Below are 11,201 nucleotides of genomic sequence, written 5' to 3' on the forward strand. Positions count from 1 at the left end.
CTCTGTGCTATTTCTTATATTCCACATATGAGTGAAACCGTATGATAATTGTCTTTCTCTGATTGACTTATTTCTCTTCGCATAATACCCTCCAGTTCCATCCATGTCGATGTAAATGGTAGGTATTTATTCATTTATAAGGGTTATTCTAAAAAAAGCTCCATAAGCTTACCAGACTCCCAGTGGGGTGCATGGAACACAAAAGGTTAGGAGTCCCCACTGCGCCAGCCAGGACAGTCACTGGGGAAAATCTTGGCTGCGGGGAACTGTGGTTTGTTCCAGCACAACATTTACAATCAGAAAAGAACAGAAAGATTACAATCCCCCACTGAATGATACAAAGCTGATATTAAAAATGCAGATAATCGCAGTCTATTCCCAGAGAGTTGACTTCAGGTGGTCTTGGGTGTTCGTTTGTTTTTTAAAGAGATTTTGAAGCAGGTGGTCTGAAGCCCATATTTTGAAAAACACTGATGTTTATGTTCCACTAGCCTGATCATTTGAGGTTAACACTTAATATCCATCCTGCATTGATTATTTCTTTCCCATCCCTGACTTCTAAATCCATGATTAAATGACTTGACCCCCGCCAACCCCCCTCCACACACACATCACTTTTTTACTTCACTTTTAGCAACAAAAATCATTTTAAAAGTATTTTTACAAGTAACACAGTTTAGAATAGCATTTATACCTCAGCACTTTTTAAAGGTAGAAGCAATCAATGTCTAAAAAAAGGGCAGGGGCGCCTGGGTGGCACAGCGCTAAGGCGTCTGCCTTCGGCTCATGCCGTGATCCCGGCGTTATGGGATCTAGTCCCACATCAGGCTCTTCCGCTATGAGCCTGCTTCTTCCTCTCCCATTCCCCCTGCTTGTGTTCCCTCTCTCGCTGGCTTTCTCTATCTCTGTCGAATGAATAAATAAATAAAATCTTTAAAAAAAATAAAAAAATAAAAATAAATTAAAAAAGGGCAATTTAGAAAATTGTATACAGGTTTGGGGAACTAAAAAGGATTTACACGTTCCCTGAGCATCATGTACTTTGCTGACGTGAAGGATGAAGGAAACAACAGCTATACTTGCAGGCTTGTTCAGCTCCTGGAAGGTCTGCTTTTGCAAACACCTCTACCTTTCTTGAGTTACGTGATTCATCCTGTGTCCACATTGACAGCTGACTGCCATTTTGTCAAGAAGTTGAACAATTTGCAAAGCAACAATTGACATCTCTCCTAGAGAGGTGCACAGCCCTTAAGTGAAGCCGGCTTCAGTTAGGAGCCCTGTAAACTCTGCCTTAAGAGTCCGAGTAAACAGACCTGTTACAATGGTGACGGGAGGACCGGCGTGTTTGCTCTGGGGTGTGGAGCAAGCCTTGTTTTCTCAAACCTACTAAAGACCTCTGAAGGCCTCCTATCTCACTATGGTGGGAAGTCTCAGAAGTTATAAAATAAGCTTTAAAAAAAAGATTTTCATATTGTATATCCTTTTACCTTGGTCTGTTTTTAATTGTACATCATTACATCTGGGACAAACATTCAGACAGTAGTTAAGAAAATTCAAATTATAAACCTTTTTCCCAACTTACTTTGTTGGTAGCTGTATTATAGAACTCATTTGAGCCTACCTCATATTATAGTTATTATATATTATTCTTTCTCCCTGGATTAAAACCCACTGGAGGGCAGGAACAGCAACATTTGAGGGCCAGCTTGGCTCAGACCTTTCCTGACACTCCTCTTGAGGTTACAGACTTCCCCACAGCAGGTCCTTGGGAGGAGTGACCGAGGATGTCACTTGGGCTCTGTCCTTCTGGCATGGCGTCTTGATCTACCAGGAAGAGTGGAGCCCGGGGTTGAAGTCCCGGTTCTGCCACTTACATACCACTGGGCTGGCAAGTTACTTCAGTTTCCTGTGCTGTATAGAGGAGATAGTAACAGCATCTTCCTCTCAGATTTGTTGCAAGAATTCAAGGAGTTGATGTATGTTAAGTACTTGGGACAGCATCTGGGAAGTGCTCCGGAATTGTTAGCTATTATTATTCTCAACCAAAAACTTGGACAAAACGTAAAAATTATGCTCCTGTGAATTCTTGAAACAAGGAAGCCTCAGATAATGGTTGTCAATGGCAATCAACAACTTGAGTAATAGAACCACGTGACAGAGTAGCTCTGAGCCAGAGCCACTCGGAATCGTCCAGAGAGCTTCCTCGACATTCTAATAAGCCAGAGATCTCATGAAGCTGTGAGAAGCCCTCACCTTTTGAACACTTAGGTCTTTGTGGTGATGACCCTGGAGCAGTGTTTCTGGGAAGACGGTGTTGAGGGAGTCTGGGATCTAGAAGGCCCCTGGGAACCACAGGGCACCTGGCTGCTGATGGGAGTCTCTTAAGACTGGTTAATGATTTGCTGCTCATTTACAGAAGAATCCCTTTCCAGCGAGTGTTTTCAACTGTTTTTTTTTATATTCCATAGATTTATTTTCAGATTCATATTGTCAGCAAGAGTTAAGTCACAAAATTCTTCTATAAAAAATAATTTTAAAAAACTCTCTGTTCAGTGAGTTAAAATAGTTAAAATGGCAACTATTATGTAATAGATAACTTACCACAATTTTTAAAAATGAATGATAGAGCATACCAAAACCCAAATATACTTTAAATGGGTTTATTGTATGGAATTATATCTGCATAAAGCTGTTTTTAAGCATCTCTATTCAAAATAGGGAAAATTTCCCCATATTTTCTATAGAAAGGAGCCCCAACAAATGTCTTTGTTCTTTAGAAAGAGCTCATAACTAGCTTTCTTTATGCATGTTTTCAGCCAGAGCAGAACTTCTGTTCACTTGGGATTCAGGGATTTTCCTTAGAAAATACTGACTTAGGTTCCCCAAGAAGAATAATTAAAAAAAAAAGGGAAAAGGGAAACTAAAAATAAATATATATGTATCAGTGTTTCTTTTCTGTCTAGCTCAGTGATCCTACCTTTATCTTTAGGAAATAGCGAAATAACCTGATTTTGCCATTATTGTTCTCCAATATCCTTTCCCCCTCAATTTTGCTTTCTCTTCCCTAAAATAATAAGGACCTTCCTTGGGATGCCCTTGGGGAAAACAGAATTTGCATCATCTCCCCACTCTGGCTGCCCTTTCCTTAGTACGGTTAGTTCTCATTGTCTACTTTCAACAAAGTCACACTAAGGTGTGAGGGGTTGATAGAGCTACTGCGTGTTACTGTTCCGAGAGATGGTTCTATCTGAAAAGTTTAGCTCGTTAAGAAGGATGAATCTCTGGGGACTGTACATATCCAAGATGATGTTAGTCCAGTGGGCTTTTCCATCCTTCTCAAATGCAAGCACAGTACACCGTGTCTGAGCCTGAGGCCACCCCCATCTATCTTTCTCATGCAGCGACAATCCTCCATTCTGAGTGAATGCCAATAAGATGAATGGTGTCGTCGGTTTTGTCTTCAAACTCAGCCTGCTTGGCCTCAAGACGGTCCTTTAGAAAATCCCTTTCGCTGAAGAAACAACAAAGCCATCTGCAAAGCATGTGTCCATGCCCTTCACTGTTTACAAAGCAGGGATAGGAGATTATAAATCTTTAAAATTCATTGCACTCAGAAAAAAACATTCCAGTATTTTAAAAGAGATTTGTCTATAGTCAACTGGCCAACTGATGGCAAACAAAGCTGGAGAGGGAAACACCTCCATTACTCGAGTCCTCAAATCACTACCTGGGCTTTAATCTCCTTATCTGCCGCAAAAAGGATTATCTGACTCTCGAGGTTCCTCCTAGGTCTAGGCTGCAAATTTACTGAAGGGAAAGTCTCCTCAGGTTAGTGACAGATTAGCCAACATTGCCCCTCCTAAGGGTGACTCAGGGTCATTCTACTTTTTTATCTGGGCTGGTGTGGCCAACCATCCCTCTCCTGAGTACAACATTATATAATACAAATGCACAGGTTAGAATCTATGATCATCATAAAAGAAAGTCCAACAAACAATTCAAATGTGTAGCGTATCGTAATGTCATTTGTGCTAGGGCACGTTGAGAATGTCTGTGCGGTAGCCATGACAGTCTGGTGGTTAGCCGAGAACGGGGATTATGGCCAGCTCTTCTTTCCCCCAGTCTACGCCAGCGTCCCCTTGGGCATCCTCCACTTGCATCAGAACAGGGTCTGCAGGGGCGCCTGGGTGGCACAGTCGTTAAGCGTCTGCCTTCGGCTCAGGGCGTGATCCCGGCATTATGGGATTGAGCCCCACATCAGGCTCCTCCGCTATGAGCCTGCTTCTTCCTCTCCCACTCCCCCTGCTTGTGTTCCATCTCTCGCTGGCTGTCTCTGTCAAATAAATAAATAAAATCTTAAAAAAAAAAAAAAAAAAAGAACAGGGTCTGCATGCTCTGTTTTCAGCCTGAGAAAGTGTAGAGCTTTGGAACCAGCCCAGCCTGGTTCTCTTAGATCAGGAACCCTACTTGAAAATTGCCCAGCTTTCCCCCACCCATCACCTCATTTACTCATATTTATCTTTTGAGCTTGTCCACTGATGTCTCCAACTCATCCTGTCTTCCTTAGGCTCCCCTCCAGCCCCCGCACAGCTCCCGCTGCACCCTGTGCCTCCCTGCTTCCCCCTTGCCAGGTGCTAACTACTATTACCCTCCTTTTATAGGAGGAAAAGGAGGCACAGAGCCAGTCTGGTGATAATGACTTGAAACAGGAGTGGAGATTCATTTCTTTAAACAAAAATTTTACTTATTTATTTGTTAGATGGAGAAGGTGAGAGGGAGAGAGAGAGAGGCAGACAGAGGGAGAAGAAGGCTCCTCGCTGAGCAAGAAGCCTGACACAGGACTCGATCTCACGACCCTGGGATCATGACCTGAGCCAAAGGCAGACACTTAACCAATTGAACCACCCAGGCACCCCAAGAGTGGAGATTTAGAAGTGGAAGCAAGACTAAGGAGACTGTGAACAGCAAGAACTCCTTAAGGAAGCTGACCCAGGGTTGCAAGAAAGAGGAAGGAAACTTTCTTCTGGCCTTTTCTCCACAAGACTTACTCTGCCTAAGGATCTGGAACTCAGGATCCTTGAAAAGCTTCAGTCAGTCAGTTTAGAAATCATGGACAGAATCTCTTTTATGTTGCATGACCCACATGAAAATGGGAATTAGGAAATTTGCTAATTCCACACTTTTTTTTTAATCATTCAGGGCTTCGAGATGCTGCTTTGGGCCCCTGTGTCATAGGAGACAGACCCACATACTGCTCCGTTCTTTGCCTCCTGCTATCAATATTCCCAGAGATGTGTAGAGCATAGCAGCCCCTGGGTGATGTTTGCCCAAACAAACTCCCATAAAATGGAGATTTAAAAAGGAAAAAAACCCACCACCCATCAACCTGTATATGAAACCAAAACTACCTGATCCATGGTCCTTCAGTATTAAATTAGCATCGTAACTTTTATTTATGAAATCCTGAGGATAATTCAAGTGAGAGATAAATTAGCTTTTTCCTGTCATATCACCTTTGAATACGGACTTTGCTACTTGCATATTGTGTAATCTATGCTAGTTAAACTTTCTGAGCCTCAGTTTTCTTATATATACACTGGGAATAATAGCACTTTCAGCTCCCAGGTTGGGAAAATGAAATGAGTAAATACATATAAACTGCATAGGACAGAGTCTAGTCCATAGTAACAATCAAATATTGCTAGTGTTACATCACCTCTTAAATATACATGTATTTAGTATCTTAATATCTTCCAAGGACAGTGCTACCTTAAGCCCTAGGAAACATGGATAAATTCTTTTCTTATTAAACCCTCTACCTTGTTTAAATTTTTTTTCAGCTGTATTACAAAGTCAATAATGCTGTCAGATAACAGGAATTAGAGGTAGACAAGATAAATAAGACCAAGAGAGCGAGAAGAAGGGCCAACATGAAGGCAGGAAAACTCCTTTGCTGAAGGGTCACATACTTGCTTAGGGTGGGCCACCTTTCTGCCTCTGGACTTCCCTGCCGCCAACAGGAAGCTGCAAAGTTGAACAAGAGAAGATTTCCGACCTCAGGGAGCTCTGAGTCCAGTTGAGGAAACAGATGTGTAAACAAACAATTACAGTGCAATGTGATGAATGCAAAAATGGAAGTTCTCTGGCAGGCTTTGCAGAGGAAGTGATATTTGATCCTGGTTTTAAAGGCTGGAAAAGGTTGTAGAGAATAACCGGGAAAGGGAACGGCACAGATCAAGCCTTGGAGCCTTGAAGAGCCTTGGAAAATGTGGTATCATTTGCTAGAGTCTCATCAGAGAAGTTGTAGAAGGCATACAGGTGTGCAATAAACTTTTTTTTTCCCAGTGAAATAATAGGGCTCATGATAAGTGTTCCATGGCAGCAAGGGCAATAAACATAGCTTCAAAGAAATCAGAATGAACTTAAGAAATCAGGCAGAATGCCAAGAAAGAAAAAAAAAAAAAAGGAAACTAAAACTCTACCTCTGTTACTATTTGTCCATTACAACCTGAATTTCCTCGGGAATCTTTTGGGAAGCAAGAGAACTCCAGGCTCAGATATAAATATTGAGTAGTTCACAGTCACCTAAAAATAGCATCTGAAACAGTCAACTAGCAGAATCTTGAAACTGTTTCAGATCATTAGAAATTATAAAATCCCATGCTCTATTTTAATTTAAAAAAGGATAAGTTATTTCTTCAAAAAAGCCTGAGAGTGGTAAAAAGTTGGGACAAGACCAAAGTGTTTCCTACTTTCATTTTGAGTCCTTTCCTACTTGACCACATGGACTGTCCCAATTCAGTGACAGCACTTTGAGATCTGATATACTGTATTTCTTCAAAAATGCAAGAGTGACACAGGGCAGAAAACAGGAGAGAGTAGCTTAAAATCAGAGAACCTGATTCAAATTCCAACGGTCAAAAATATCTGCTACAATATGTGAGAGGTGATTAAATACATGAAGAATTCTATAGAGGGGTTGTATATTTGAACATAGAGGAAACGTTTGTCTGCATTACGATTTCTTTTTTTCAAAATTCTCCCAGCTTGACATAAACATATCCTCGTATCTACAGGTACCCAACTAGAAAATAACTTCTTTTCAATAAAGAACAAATGACTGAAACTTGATAGAAGTTTTATTTTTGCATATTGCAATTCTATTGCCCCCACTGGCTTAGTCGTCTTTCCAGAAATCCTTTATCTTCTTGGCCGAGGGCTCATCTTTTCACAGTGAATCCCAACGCTGCCTCGTGGGCTGTTTCTATCTGGCTCTCCGTCAAGTGGCTCATCATCTCTGAGCACATGCGTAAGAGCACTGAGACGGTTCCAGATTCAAAGAAACTCTTTGTTGAAATTTTTTAGTAAAGCAAAGATAAATAACTACTCCCCTCATTGTACTCTTTTAGCAGCTCTGTTTACATATCTTGGACTGCATTGTTTTGTTTTAAAAGGGATCACCTGTTTCTTTTTCAAAGCGCCCTCGATTTTCCTGGTGGGAAGGACCGGCACGTACTCACTGTGCTGATGTGGCGGGTGATCTAGATGATACAGCGCCCTCCTCACCAGGCCCAGACCCTGCTTCCCAGGGAAGCTTCTCGGCGGCACTAAAGCCCTTCCTGGCCCGGTAGCTGGCTCCACAATTCCAGGATGGGGGTCACTGTGTCCAAAGTGTTACCGCCAGTGCCAACACAGTATCTGACTGGAGGAGCACTGGGTAAAACTCTGGTGAACAAACGGAATCACAAACGGTCAACACCAGGGCGACATGGGTAATATGGGATGTGTATCTTCAGCAATTCCCAACTTCCTTCTCAATCTTTTGGGGTGTTTTTTCTCCACCCCGCTCCCCGAGATATCAATTACACATGGCCCATACCTGTCCAAAGCCTCCACTTTTGCTCTCACTCTGACAAGTGTCAACCACTATACATTATTATTAGCGTTATTACCATACACTTCTTCACAGTGTTAGAAGGTCCTTTCTGTTATCCTTTTGGATCCACAAGACAGAGATTGTTACCAAGACATACACACAAAGAAGGTAAGAGTGAGAAGACTGACCGTTCGCACAGGTATTACGTGGCATCCCCATTCCCCCAAGACCCTTTGCCCTGCCTCACATTGTCCCATTGTCCCTGTTCTACAGAAGTAGCTCTCATTCCATGCACTTCTTTCACTCCCCATCAAAATGCCCATAGCTCACCTCAGTCATTCAGGAGGCTTTTATGTAAGGAGGTAAAGCTTGGCTTCCAATCCAGTTTCTACCCACAGACCAAATTGCTCAACCTCCCTGAATCTCAGTGGTCTCCTGTGTGAATTGGGTTCATACATAATTCCCTTTACAATGAACATGTATTCATTCATCATTCTATACAATTAAAAACTTCTGAAACAAACATAAGTAAACGACAGTTCGGTGACATGACATGTATAAAGCAGCTGGGAGGGAATAGGCCCTAATGTCTGCTCCCTTTCCTTAGCAGTTTGCTTACCTAATTAGCAAGATGGATACATTTCACGACATTTGTTGTAAAAAGATGCCCACAGCTTTGTGATTTTCTGGTTGGTACAATGTGTGAGAAATGAGCTCAAAGGCACTCCCTCCTATCCTGCCCTCTCTGGCATGTGGGGTGGGTGTCCAGGGAACCGCGGCTCCCCTGCGTGTGGTGAGGCACCGGGATAGAACTGAGCTCCGGCAAAACAGCATGGAGGGGATGTTTGCCTTGTGCTTTCACTTCCCTCTCTGAATACCTTGTCACATTTGGGTTTTTCCTCACCACTTCCCTCCATCCACTTTTCTAGATCTTGTATTTTAGCATTCCCCTCTCAAACTCATGCTTGTTTGTTTTTAAGGCTAACAATTCCATTGTAATAAATATCCCTGTGCCGAAAAAAAAACTTATCCTTGGTCACAAATAACTTTTTTATAGCTAATGATTATACTTACAGAGCTTCAAGACCCATTCTCCTTCAGAAGGATATATCCCCATATACTTTAGGAATGTACAGAGAGCTTTTATTTATCATAGATAATTATCCTTGTCTCTCCCCGCTGGGGTGGCAATCAGGAAGCTATGCTCTGCTATGTCCCAGGGCCAGGAATTTTACTGATTCTTCCACGGCATTTTGACTTCCATTAAACAGCAAGGCCACCCATTTTTCACAGAACACAGAGATACATAAACATACAAGTAAGCATGCAAACACACACGCATACAAATGTACACACACACACACACACACACACACGCACACACACACACATTAACCCCAAAGTAAGATTTCCTCCTTTCTCTAGTTGGAAAGATACATCCTCCAAAGTAGAAAAGTTGGAGAAGAGAGGGTATTGCTTCCACTTGGTTGTTTTTTAGTGACCGTCAATTGAACCATACCTTTGACTCACAATATGGTATCTAAACTTTATAGATGTAAATTTTTTTATACACAAGACCTGGATAGGAGAGCCTATCCAGATCCAAGAAGGGTTGAAACATTCTTTGCAGTTTCTAAATGTGGAAGAATTGGCCCCAAAACAGTGGACTGTCTAAATCTAAATGCCGTCCAAGATGGCAGCCACTAGCCATATGTTGCTGCTGACCCCTTGTCTGAGTTAAAATGCAGTATAAAACACACACTCTAAGTATCAAATGCACAGTGGGTTTTGAAGATATAGCATGAAAAAGAGTATGTAAAGTTATAATTTAATTTAAGTACATGTCAAAATGATAATATTTGGATATATCAGGTAAAATTATATTATTAAGTTGACTTCCAGCTGTTGCTTTTTCCTTCTTAATGCAGGTGTGGCTTATACCTATAGGTCACATTATATATCTATTGGACAGCATTAGTCTAGATGTTAATTCAGTTGTGAAAAAGGAATGTTTTCTTATTCTAGAGTATATGGGACCAGCTGAGCAGAGATCTCCAGCAGCCATGTAACAGCTGACATATCATATATTTACTTACTCATCTGTTTATTATCTCTCTCTCTCCTCTGCCACTAGAAAATAAAGTTCATATAAATAAAAGCTTATGGGTTGTAACCCCACAGTGTGTGAAATAACTGAAAATTCAAAATCCGTTTGCCCTCCTCCGTCATGAGTTGAGCTTTGTAGGAAGGCCTTTTCTGCTTTGGCTCCTTGAGAACTGTGGGTTTTGTGCACATGGATGTGTGCCTTGAGGCCGTGAAGGGTGCCGTGTGGGGGTCTGACTACTGTTACTTTTTGGAAGAAGTACCACCTCTCACAGAGTGTCTGGGAAATTTGGGAGCCTACTTTGGAGATTAGGATGTGGCTTTGATTTATGGCTTCCCTACTGTCCCCTTCCTTTCCTTCTTCCTTCCTGGTGCTTAAACTGAAAACCACCAAGTTATTCTTGACTCTTTTCCTCTCACTATGTACTTCTAATTCATTGCTAAATGCTGTTGGATCTTTCTTCAAAACATGCCAAACTCTGTTCCTTCTTCCCACTCTGCCACTGCCACCTGGGCCCAAGTCATCTTCATCTACGCAAACAGAACTCAGATCATGGTGCTCCTCTCTTTAAACCACCCAGTGTCTCCATTTCAGTAAAAGTAAAAGTCAAAGTTCTTACAGCGATTTAAAGGCTTATCCTACTCCCATCCCCCAAATTCTCAAACCTCAATCCCCTAATCTCCTCCCCCTGGCTCACTCTAATCAAGCCTTCGGGGTCTCCCAGTTGTTCCTCACACTCCGCATACTCTTACCTCAGGGCCTTTGCACTTCCTGTTCCTGTTGCTTGATATGTTCTCCCTCCAAATCTTTGCATGATTTGTTTCTTCACTTCCTTCTAGTGTCTGTTTGAATGCCCTGCCTTCTTCTTCTCCTTCTCCTCTTCCTTCTCCTCCTCCTTCCTCCTCCTCCTCCCTCTTCTCCTTCTTCTCCTTCTCCTCTTCCTCCCCCACCTCCTCCTCCTTCTTCTTTTTGCTCTATCTTCTTTAACCACCTATATAAAATACTATCTTTTTCTTCTTATCTAATTAATTTTTCTCCATCCATCTTATCAGCATCTGACATATATCTACCTGATCACGTGTTTATCATCTCTTACAGTTAGAACTTTAGCTCCAGGACAGTGAGGATTTTGCTTTGTTCATTGTTGTATACCCAGTGCCTTATATCTTAGGTCCTCAATAGATATTTGTTAAAAGAACTCATGAAAAATAAATATTTCAA

General features: G+C 41.8%; 1 long non-coding RNA gene across 3 annotated transcripts in view; it reads right to left on the minus strand.

Annotated features, from left to right (window-relative positions):
- Positions 1–10,807, minus strand: part of LOC117803967 — a 24,407-nt gene extending 13,600 nt beyond the window's left edge. For 2 of the 3 annotated variants that reach the window (XR_004628100.1, XR_004628098.1), the window contains exons 1-2: positions 10,733–10,807; positions 7,521–7,725 (exon numbers count right to left, since the gene is read on the minus strand). This is a non-coding gene — a long non-coding RNA (uncharacterized LOC117803967). Of the gene's footprint in view, positions 1–7,516; positions 7,726–10,732 lie in introns of all 3 variants that reach the window. The other variant, XR_004628097.1, reaches the window with a different exon arrangement.
- Between the last annotated feature and the right edge of the window lie 394 nt (positions 10,808–11,201).

This window comes from Ailuropoda melanoleuca, chromosome 10, assembly GCF_002007445.2.
Source record: "Ailuropoda melanoleuca isolate Jingjing chromosome 10, ASM200744v2, whole genome shotgun sequence".
In the NCBI taxonomy this organism is placed as follows: domain Eukaryota; kingdom Metazoa; phylum Chordata; class Mammalia; order Carnivora; family Ursidae; genus Ailuropoda; species Ailuropoda melanoleuca.